The sequence below is a fragment of the Scylla paramamosain genome, chromosome 17 (genome assembly GCF_035594125.1).
Source record: "Scylla paramamosain isolate STU-SP2022 chromosome 17, ASM3559412v1, whole genome shotgun sequence".
In the NCBI taxonomy this organism is placed as follows: Eukaryota; Metazoa; Arthropoda; class Malacostraca; order Decapoda; family Portunidae; genus Scylla; species Scylla paramamosain.
The window spans coordinates 24,310,285-24,322,784 of NC_087167.1; positions in this window are offsets into that span (position 1 = coordinate 24,310,285).

The following is a 12,500-nucleotide window of genomic DNA, read 5'->3' on the forward strand; positions in this document are numbered from 1 at the left end:
GAAAGAAGGACCATAGACTACTATTATTACTACTACTTTCTCATAACCATGTTCACTATCACTATCTGAGCTAAGAAAAGAAACCATTATTAATTATAACCATCTTTCTCACTTCATCAGGTCTTCTCCAAGTATTATTATTATTATCATTATTATTATTATTATTATTATTATTATTATTATCATTATTATTATTATTATTATTATTATTATTATTATTATTATTATTATTATTATTATTATCATTGACTTATTTCAATGATCACGCCCCTCATCGTTCTCAGTTTCTCATAAAACAAAATATACATTGAGATGAAAAAGACGCTCAACATATCACAATAGGCAACACATCTAATCAACTCTCCACTGTGACACACAGCAGGTACATTAGTAGAAATATAGTATACATATTTATTCTCGGTCACTTGCGTGCCTGACTAAATAATAATAATAATAATAACAAATAACTAACTCGAAAATAAATACACTACTTGCTTATTATTGATATACCAGTATAGTCTACACAACTCTCTAGATGTTTGAACGTGTGGCTCCGAAGAGGAGCCGGATTGATGGTGATATTGGCTGAAGGGGAGGGAGGCCCTTTATTTACTTCTTCTCAGTCTTCTTGGGAAGGAGCACGGCCTGAATGTTGGGCAGCACGCCACCCTGTGCAATGGTGACTCCGGAGAGGAGCTTGTTAAGTTCCTCGTCGTTGCGGATGGCCAGCTGCAGGTGACGTGGGATGATGCGAGTCTTCTTGTTGTCACGGGCGGCATTGCCGGCAAGCTCAAGGACTTCAGCAGCCAGGTACTCCATAACTGCCGCAAGGTACACGGGGGCACCAGCACCCACGCGCTCGGCGTAGTTGCCTTTCCTTAGAAGGCGATGAATCCTGCCGACCGGGAACTGGAGTCCAGCACGACTGGAACGGGACTTTGACTTTCCCTTCACCTTTCCTCCCTTGCCGCGTCCAGACATGATAATGGATGTTGTGGTAGTAGTAGTAGTAGTAGTAGTTGTTGTTGTTGGTGATAAATGAGGAGCGCGAGTACTCTAACCTCGTCGGTAGCTCTGCGAGCAAGTAGTGAATTTTGGGAAAAACGGCTATATATACGCGAGATCAGATCGGCCCAGAGCGCGTCTGGACCAATCAGGACGCTCGCTGAGGTGGCGACTCCTGATCCTGAGTAGGCACGCTAATATATATACCACTTTTCAACTGAGAAAACGCACACTCGTTCTCACAGCAGTACGGCGACACTATGCCTCCCAAAGCATCAGGAAAGGCTGCCAAGAAAGCTGGCAAGGCACAGAAGGCCATTGCCAAGGGCGACAAGAAGAAGAAGCGCAGGAGGAAGGAGAGCTACTCCATCTACATCTACAAGGTGCTCAAGCAAGTCCACCCAGACACTGGCGTGTCCTCCAAGGCCATGTCAATCATGAACTCGTTCGTGAATGACATTTTCGAGCGCATCGCTGCCGAGGCATCCCGCCTGGCACACTATAACAAGCGCTCCACCATCACCAGCCGGGAAATCCAGACCGCTGTCCGTCTTCTTCTGCCTGGTGAACTGGCAAAACACGCTGTTTCTGAAGGCACCAAGGCTGTTACCAAGTATACCTCCTCCAAGTAAACAGGCGGCCAGTATACTGCTGCCAGTATAAAATAATACCCGGCTCCATTGGAGCCACACTTGAAAAGGAAAAAAGATACGATATAGACAAATGCATTATTATTATAATTATTGTTATTATTATTAATATTATTATTATTATTATTTTTATTATTATTATTATTATTATTATTATTATTATTATTATTATTATTATCATTATTAATAATATTAATATTGTTGTTTTTATTATGATTATTATTATAATAATTATTGTATCATTATTATTATTATTATTATTATTATTATTATTATTATTATTATTATTATTATGCTTATTATTATCGTGATTATTATTCTGTGGAGATAAAGAAAAGATAAAAAAAAAATAGAGATAAAGAAAGATAAAAATTCTCCCAAGTGAAAGAGATATGGCCATGGAAGAGGGAATAATAATAATAATATAAAAAAAAAAAAAGGGGGGAAGGATATTGAGTTGAAAGTCGATACCTGATACTGAAAGATGGAAAATAAATATTTTCTTCCACAAAACCAAACAGATTGTCTATGAAAATTCTTTAATGAAAGAGATGTTTGGCCCTAAAAAGGGCCTAGATATTGCTGTTATGAAGATCATTCGTGGATGACTTCTTAGGCACGCTCGCCACGGATGCGACGAGCCAGTTGGATGTCCTTTGGCATGATAGTCACGCGCTTGGCATGGATGGCGCACAGGTTGGTATCCTCAAACAGACCCACGAGGTAAGCCTCGGAAGCTTCCTGGAGAGCCATGACAGCAGAGGACTGGAAGCGGAGGTCAGTCTTGAAATCCTGAGCAATTTCACGCACCAGGCGCTGGAAAGGCAGTTTCCTGATAAGCAGCTCAGTGCTCTTCTGATAACGGCGGATCTCACGGAGAGCAACGGTTCCAGGCCTGTAACGGTGGGGTTTCTTGACACCTCCAGTGGCTGGAGCAGACTTGCGAGCTGCCTTTGTAGCAAGCTGCTTGCGGGGCGCCTTGCCACCAGTGGACTTGCGAGCCGTTTGCTTGGTACGTGCCATAGTTGTGGTAACAACAACTCACAACGAACACTCAGCTGAGTCTGCCCGCGCTTATAACATAACATAACAAAGAGAGAAAAGATGGGGAGGGGGAAGTGGGGATAGTGGGAAGAATAGGGGGGTGATAAGAAGGGAATTGTAGTAGGAGAAATAGTCACTGGGGCTTAACCCAGGCGCAATTTCAATGAGGAAGGACATCTTTTTTTTTTTTTTTTTTTTTTTTTTTTTTTTTTTTTTTTTTTTTTACGTGTTATATTCATGCTAAGATGGCAAGGGGGACAAGGTCTTTATCGGGGAAAGCAGGAGAGTCCGCCACCAACCGAGCAGGCCAAGCCCAACACAGCCACAGCCACGAACGCCGCCCACGCACCCAAAACCCCGGGCCAAACCACGCACAAGTTAGGGGCCAGACTATCCAGAGCCTGCACCATCAGGATGTGAAAGAGGAGTGAAGGACAGTCAGAGTAGAAAGGGTTTTTTTTTTTTTTGCTTTTTATTGGTTCAAAGAAGGACAGAGGAAGAAGTACATCCGTATAGCGGAGGGACCTACAGTTTTACGTGGGTTCCGAACCACGGATAGTAGTAGAGTGATTTGGTGATGGCAGGGATATTTAATGTATGATGTAATGTGGTGGGTGAAAAAGCGGTGTCGGTCCTTTCTGCTCTTGTCCTGTGACTCTTCCTGCAAAAAGGCCAACCTGCTAAAGAAAAGAGAAGTATAAAAAATGTTGTGGTGTTATGTGCATGGGGAGGGTGAGGATGGTTTGTGATAATGATTGACATGATGGTAGGATGTGCAATGACAGAGGCTCGAAAAGGCTCCCTCACCGCAACGAGGGGTCAAATCTAATACCATCTGCTTGCACGCGGTAAGTCGCTGGTGGCGGGGGGTGAATGGGGATTCCTGCATGGATGCTTCCAGGGCCCCGCCCCACCATCTCTTGACTACCTTCCTGCCCAGCCCTTGCCGCACCCAACTACCTCTGTGTGGGGGGTGAAGTGGCTTCCACTGAATGGTGTGGTTACCGTCCCCATCATCAGTACTGGCCGCTCCTTAACTACCTCGGGGGGTACCGCTACCGGAACGTCATGCCGACGTCCGGGGGCCCCATTGCCGTGACGTCAGTGGGAGGAGTGCGGTTCGTGCTATCCCCGTCTCTCTGGAAGTGGTCCGGTGCCCCCTTGAAACCTAGGCTGCGAGGCAAGAAAATAATGTATAAAAAACAAAAATATGAATACAAAGCCATAAGACAAAAAATATGAAAAAACCACTAGGTGTTGCCACACGACCCCACTCCCTCGGTCAGAGGCATGGTATGTTAATGGCGGTGATTTTTTGTCGCGTCCCTTTCCCAGGAGCGGTCCGGTGCCACCTTAAAACCTAGGCTGCGAGACAGAAAAATAATGCACAAAAACAAAAATATGAATACAAAACCATAAGACAAAAAATATGAAAAAACCACTAGGTGTTGGCACGCGGGACCGCCCACGTGAACGAGAGAACGACGATGATGCCACTCAGACACCATGAGTGGTACAGAGAAAGGAGATAGTGAAGGGAAGAAAGGAGGAGTCCATTATTAGAAAACAGGTTCAGGAGGCACAGTGGGAGGATCAAGGAGATTGCAGTGCGGCAGGTGACGGAAAGGTGGGGGGAGGTTGGTAATGAAATTGTATGTGATTGTGTGTCTGTCGGAGAAGGAGCTTAGTTGTTTTTCGATTCTATTGTGGAGTGTTATGTTAAGGGGGGGGATGTTGGACTCCTGGTGAATGGAGAGAGAGGTTTGGAAGTCGAACCATTTCGTCCCAAGAGCGAAACGAATTGCTCGGTTTTGAACTTTTTGAAGTTTAGAGAGGTTGGAGGGAGCAGAGAGAGAGAGGGCAAGAGGGCAGTAGGTTAAGAGAGGGAGAATGAAAGCTTTGTAGAGGTGAAGTTTTGTTTTTGTGCTGCTGTCGCGAAATCTTTCCAGGTTGCTCAGGGCCTTGGCGGCTATGGTTGCTTTTTGTTTTATATGTATATTGAAGTTGAGGTGCTTATCTATGGTGAGGCCAAGCACTTTGTTGTTGTTACTGATGGGGATTGGGGTGGGGATTGGAGTAATTCTGTTTAGTGAGATTTGGCGGGGCTGACTTCTTTTAATGTTGAAATAAGTGACTTTTGATTTTTCGGGATGGGAGAGAATTCGCCATTTCATCTCCCACAGGCTAGTCGCCATCAGTTCCCATTGAATTTTGTCGGTTAGGAGATCTAACGACCTGGCACGGGCCAATTGCGTTACATCGTCCGCGTATTGAATAGTTAGTGAGTCATTGTGGGCTGGGAGGGGTAGGTCAGCTGTGTACATGTTAAAAAGGGTGGGGGAGAGTACGGAGCCTTGTGGGACTCCAGCCTGAGGGGTGAAAAATGGCGAAAAGTTGCCCTGGTGGCGGATTCTTGTCTGTCTCTCATCCAGAAAACTACACAAGATGCGTTGTGTTAGAAAAGGGAGATTGAAGTTATTACAAATTTTGTATTTCAAACCGGTGTGCCAAACGGTGTCAAAAGCTTTCTTGACATCTTTTGTCACGAGTGCTGTCTTGTAATATGGCTTGTTGAAATTTAGGTAGGCTACTATGCTGTTAAGGGCGTCCTCAGTTGAGGCGTTCCTCCGGAAACCGAACTGCTGTGGTGCCAGCAATCCGTTACATTCGAGGAACGCTCTCAATCTTAAGTTGATTAGACGTTCAAAAGTTTTTCCAAGAATTTCAAGGAGGCTTATGGGGCGATAGTTTTCTGGTAAGTGAGAGTTTTTTCCGGGCTTGGCAATAAGGGTGATGTTTGAAATTTTGAAAGCCTTTGGGAAGTATCCAGAGGCGAGGCAAGCATTGAAAATTTTTGTCAGGCTGGATATGATTTCTGGAGGGAGGCTCCGCACCATCGGCCAAGTGACTCCTGAGGGGCCGGGGGCTCGCCGCGGAGTATGTCTGAGCAACCTGGTGACATCCTCCTCCTCAATGGGTGTGGTGAGAGGGTGTTGGGGATCTAGGTGTGTTAAGTGTATAATGTTATGTGGTAGCGTGTTTGCTATGTTTCGGCGCACAAGATCGGTGATGTGGTGTATGTGGGCAATACTGGGCTCATGGGGAGGGAAAGGGTGTGGTTGGAAGGTGTTGCACCAGTGTGTCTGGAAGGTGTTGGTGACCTGGTCTGGGTTGGTGACTCGATCACCGTTCACTAGGAGGTACTCGAATCTTTCCCGGTGGCATCCCTTCAGCTTGTGCACCATGTGCCAGAACTGAGTAGGATTTTTGCAGCGAGCTCCGTCCATAAGGGAGACTAGGTTCCTCCAGTGAGCGCTGTGGTCATCCTGTAGGCTATTTAGTATGTGTGTGCGAAGGGTGCAGAGGTCTCTGTAGATGGGTATGTGGTTGTGCATGTTTTGTAAAAAGCGTGTTCTGTAGCACACTAGTAGTCGTTGTGTTTTTATGGAGGGTCTGAAGTCTATGTGAATTTTGTGTTGTTTCTTTGGTGTGTGTCTGTTGGCTGATGTCAGGATGTCACTATGTAGTGTCTCTAGGGCACTGTCTATTATTGTATAGGGTTGGCCTTCGAGCTGTGGTGGTTGGTGTAGGTCTGAAAGAGTTTTCCTGAATCCCTCCCAGTCGGCGGAGCGGTAGTCGGGGACAGGTGGGGATGGGATAGATATGGGGTTTGAGGATATTTTTAGAATTAGGGGGACGTGGTCTGAACCACAGATGGGTCCGTAGGAGATGTGGTGATGGAAAGGTAGGGATTGCCGGTTGGAGAGGATGAGATCCGGCCTGCCATTCCCATTGTGGGTATAGCAGGTAGGAAAGTCAGGGCCAAGGAAACGGAGGCGTTTCAGTTGTGTAAGTTGTAGAAGTTGGTGTCCATGTTGGTTGTTCTTGGTGTGTCTAAATGCTGTGTGACTGGCATTGAGGTCTGCCAGTATATAGGCTGGTATGTTTGTGTGATTGAAGAGATTGTTGAGACTGGTGAGAGGGAGCCCTGTATCCGGTCTGCTGTATGTGGTGGCAATAAGAAATATCCCGTGTTGTGTTTCGATCCTGGTGGCCAGGAAGTGTGCTGAAGGCCAGTCGGTTATGTGGATGTGTTTGATGGTGCATTTGACCATGACAGCTACGCCATCATGACGTGTACCTGTAGTGTAACGTGTGTTATATCCATATAGCTTAATTGGTTTTGTTGGTGAACCTGTGTGGTTCAGGAGGACGATGTCTGGGTCGGTTGATCGAATAGCTTCTGAAATAAGGTGCCGGTTATTCCAGTAGCCGCGACAATTTAGTTGCATGATCGTAATCATGTTTTCTTAACTCTCGATGTGGTTCGTGTGGGTCTAGGGGAGGTGGGTTGTGTACCCGGAATGTGTCTTTTATGTGCGGTGTTACTGGCTTGTGTTGGTGTGTTTTCGTTCGTTTTTGTGGTGGAGGTAGTGGTAGGAGTGGGGCTGTGGGGTTGCGTTTTCCCAGAAACTGTGTCCTCACCGGTAGCTAGGTTCCCGGTTGGAAGGAGGCTGGATTGTTCGGTGGAGGAGGAGTTTGGTTCCTGATTAGGGACTGTAGGAGCTTCTGTTTGTTCAGCAAGGTGGTGTTGTTGGTTTGTTTGTGTAGGGGCTTCTGTTTGTTCCACAAGCTTTTGTTGGTAGTGTTGTTGATTTGTTTGTGTGAAATTTGGTGGGAGTTTTATTGTTGGACAACCATTGTACTCCAGCAGTGAGTTCATGGTTTCTGCTTGTTTTCTCAGGTCACCGAAGGAGGTTTGTATGGAATATTTGATTATAATTTCGGCTAGTAGCAGTTTTTCCATGTTTGTGTTAGAAATTGTGTTCATGTGTGTTGGGGTGGCAGGTGTGGCTGCTTGAGCGTAGGAGTTGTTTGGCTGTGAAGAGGTTGTTGGTGTTGCTGTTATGGAGTTTTGTTGTTGCTGCTGGGTGCGTTTAACTGGGCATTTGAACGAGACAGCAACGTGTTCGCCGTCACAGTTAGCGCATTTTAATGTGGTTGATTGGCAGTTTCTATAATCGTGGCCCTTAGCTGCACACTTAGAGCACACTTGTTCTTTCTCCTTACATTGGTTTGTTCTATGACTGAATTTATAACACTTATAACATTGATTTACCGGACGGTATTCCTCAATGCTGACGTTGTAAGAGGGTATTATTTGGGAAAAGAGTTTGATTCCTTTCTTCTGCGCCTGTTCTGCCTGCTGTCTCGATCGTAGCTTTAGTTTGATCATGTGTACTTTTTGTATGAGTTTTATGTCGTCGATCTGGATTCCGTTTTTTTCTTCGATCTCCTCTCGGAGATCCTCGCTGGTTTTTTTCAGTATATAATCGTCGACTCGACGGGCAAGGATTGTTCGAGCGGCGATTTGCTCCGGAGACTCTACGAGCTCGAAGCCTAGAAGTTTTAAATTTTCGGTTGCCTGTTCTGTGGTGTGTTTTTCACGGTCCGCCTCGCTAGCTAAGCCAACGATGATATACGGGCCAGATCGGAAACATTTTGTATGGGGTACCTGTGTTCTGGTAAAGAACGAATTGCTGATGTCGGCAGGAATGCTTGCAGTCTTTATCCGGTACCTTATAGTCCGATCAGGGGGGCGTGGAGCGGCCATCTTATCATAGGGCCGGGCCCTATGATACTGCAGCCTTGTGGAAGAATCTGTGGTGAAAAAGTGTTTTTAAAAGTAAGTGGCGCTACAGCCTTGTGGCGCTACAGCCTTTTGGGTGCTACAACCACGAGTGGCCTATAAACAACCTGTTGTTGTTTCCTATCGCCCTAGAACCTATATCCCGAGGGGGATCCTAGCTGGAGGGAAGAAACCCTGAATATCTAGCCCTGAGGTAGGGCTTGTACGCTACCGAGGTGTCTCTGGGCTGCTCTAGCCAACACTAGAGGCCCCGGTGGCTAAAGAGCGCGGAGCGGGCTTGCCTAAGGCCCGATCCTGACTCTGTCGCCGGTACGAAGAAAAGAAAGGTGGAGTAGGAGGAACAGTTGGCAAAAGTCACTTATACCAATGAGTTACTGCGATCTTCCAGCGATATCCCTTAGGTGAGGCTCTCTCCACAGGGAACGTAGGGAAGACCGCGGCTCCTCGAAGTGACTGCCGGGTTGTCTATCGGTATTCTTTTTTGTTAGTAGGCCAAAGCCTTTTTCTTTGTAGAGTCGTTGGGAGCGAAGATGCTCCTTTTTCGGCAGCTCGTGGGCGAGTGTGTGCGCCTTGCCACCTGCAGGTCTTTTAAAAGACGCAGGAGTGAGAGCGGGAGCGGTGCTGGGTGACTATTGGTTCTTTCCGGACCCGGTAGGCGGAGCTTGTGACTCGGCGGCTCGGTGTAGGGCGGACCTTCTTCCTTCGGAGCTGGCTGCTGGTTGGCTGGCTGCGGCTGGGAGGTAGGAGCTGGGAGAACCTTCTGCTACCAGGGCTTGAGGAAGTGTGCCCGCGCTTCCCACAAAATCCCTTTATATATGAATCGGGTGGGCCCGACGACTCCAACCCTGCCTTGTGATTGGTCAGAAACGTCCAGTGAGGCTCATCGCCCACGCAGTCACCGCATGAAAGATGTGATCATTATTGTTAGTCTAATTCATTTTGTTCTTATTCTTATTCTTATTCTTATTCTTTCTTCCCTCATTCATAACAAATCTTGGAAAATATACAGCAGAACTGACATGTCATTTAAAATTCTAAGACAATTAGCAAGAAAGTTGTGATATTCTTATTTTTTTCATTCTTTTTATTCTATTTTTTTCTTATTCTTGTCATAATTAATATTGTTATCTTTATTATTTTCATTTTTTTTTATTATTCTTCCTTATCTTATTCTTATTTATCCTACTTTTAGAGAGATGAGGCTTGTGCGGTCACCCATCCAAGTTCTGCCCGGACCCCCTGCTTAACCTTGCTGATCCCGCCGTCAGCTGATTGGTCAAGAGCGGAGAACAAGGTGTTGGGAGGGCTTATTTCTCTTATTCTTATTCTTTCCTGTATTGTTGTTGCATTGTTGTGCTGAAAATGTTGGAAAATATGCACTAAAATTAACCCTTCATTCATAATTCTACGACAATTAGCAAGAGAGATATATTATTACTTTTTTCCCTTATTTTTGTTCTTTTTATTCTTAATCTTCTTTTTTTTATTATAGTTGTTATTGTTATTTTATTATTTTCGTTTTTCGTTCATTCTCCTCATTCTTATTGCTATTTTTTTCTATTCTCAGAGAGATGAGGCTTTTGTGGTCACCCATCCAAGTTCTTCCCGGACCCCCTGCTTAACTGCGCTGATCCCGCCGTTAGCTAATTGGCCAAGACCGGAGAACTAGGTGTTGGGAGGCCTTCTTTCTATTATTCTTATTCTTTCTTCCCCCATTCATATCGTTGTATTGGAAATGTTGGAAAATATACAAAAGAATTCACCCTTCTATGACAATTAGGAAGAAAGACATGGGATGCTTTCTTTCTTTTTTTTTATATTCCTTTATTGTAATTTTTCTTATTCTTGTTATAATAATTCTTACTGTTATCTTTATTACTTAAAATTTTCGTTCATTCTCCCTATTCTTATTCTTATTTTTTTTATTTATTTATTTTTTTTCAGACAGATGAGGCTTGTGTAGTCACCCATCCAAGTATTGCCCGAAACCCCTGCGTAATCTCGACGATTTCATTTGACAATACCTATTTACTTATTTATTTATTATTATATTTATAAAAAAAAAAAAAGAAGAAAAGAAGATGAAGAATAAGGTATGTAATCGAAATACTCTCTCTATACTGTAGCAATAGTTTAGCTGGATGTACTTGTATTGTGTCAAAAATACTTGCAATATCTGCAATTGTAACCTGCAGTGTCGGCATAATGCATAATTAAGCAATGAAAAGAAAAATTAATAAAAGAATAAATGAAAAAAAGAAAGAAAAAAAGATACAATTAACAATTAAATATATTAGCTACCCCTCTACGTTTCTTTATCACTGCAGAAAAATGGAAACATTTTAACGTAGACTTGTCAAAATTCAACTGAAATTAAGGGTTAAATAAGGATTGTCACCCCTTCCCCAGAGGATATTCATTGTCTTTTAATATATATATATATATATATATATATATATATATATATATATATATATATATATATATATATATATATATATATATATATATATATATATATATATATATATATATATATATATATATATATATATATATATATATATATATATATATATATATATATTCTTTTTATTTAAAGTCTTATTTAGAGAGAGAGAGAGAGAGAGAGAGAGGTAACGTCCTTGAGGATAGCAGCTCGTCTACGCTCCGCTCAGTGATCAGCGTTAGAATGTAATTCCTCATTTCTTTAAAAAAAAAAAAAAAAAAAAAAAACAGAAACTTTATTTAGGGGGCTTGCTGGAAACAAACTACAATGGAGGAAAGAACAATATGTCTGCTATATGACCCACCCAGTTAAATTTTCAAGAAGCAAACGCAAGTTGGAAAATACGAGGAAGATAAATTTTCATTTATATACGTTTTATGGTAATTTCTGCCACGCCTTCCTCTATTCATCAAACGTCACTGACACTTATTCCCTTTATTTTTTACTTTACAGAATCTTTTGTAGGGCAAGACTCTAGAGGATATGTGCTTTCATAAATTCTATAATGCTTTGCTTATCATAGAGACATAAAAAAAAAAAATAATAATAATAAAAATAAATAAATTAATTAATTTAAAAAATCAAAATAAATAGATATATAAATTAATTAATTAATCAAATAAATTTCTATGCTTCACCTTTATAGCATTCGTATGAATGTCAAAACAAAACAAAAAATATAAATATAAATAATAATATGAAAAAAAAAAATTACTAAATATATGAAAAATAGCATTACTACTACTACTACTACTACTACTACTACTGCTACTACTACTACTATTTTTTTTTTTTTTTTTATGTAGGAAGGACACTGGCCAAGGGCAACAAAAATGTAATAAAAAAAATGCCCACTGAAATGCCAGTCCCATACAGGGGTCAAAGCAGTGGTCAAAAAATGATGAATAAGTGTCTTGAAACCTCCCTCTTGAAGGAATTCAAGTCATAGGAAGGTGGAAATACGGAAGCAGGCAGGGAGTTCCAGAGTTTACCAGAGAAAGGGATGAATGATTGAGAATACTAGTTAACTCTTGCGTTAGAGAAGTGGACAGAATAGAGGTGAGAGAAAGAAGAAAGTCTTGTGCAGCGAGGCCACGGAAGGAGGGGAGGCATGCAGTTAGCAAGATCAGAAGAGCAGTTAGCATGAAAATAGCGGTAGAAGACAGCTAGATATGCAACATTGCGGCGGTGAGAGAGAAGCTGAAGACAGTCAGTTAGAGGAGAGGAGTTGATGAGACGAAAAGCTTTTGATTCCACCCTGTCTAGAAAAGCAGTATGAGTGGAACCCCCCTCAGACATGTGAAGCATACTCCATACATGGACGGATAAGGCCCTTGTACAGAGTTAGCAGCTGGGGGGGTGAGAAAAACTGGCGGAGACGTCTCAGAACACCTAACTTCATAAAAGCTGTTTTAGCTAGAGATGAGATGTGAAGTTTCCAGTTCAGATTATAAGTAAAGGACAGACCGAGGATGTTCAATGTAGAAGAGGGGGACAGTTGAGTGTCATTGAAGAAGAGGGGATAGTTGTCTGGAAGGTTGTGTCGAGTTGATAGATGGAGGAATTGATTTTTTGAGGCATTGAACAATATCAAGTTTGTTCTGCCCCAATGAGAAATTTTAGAAAGATCAGAAGTCAGGCG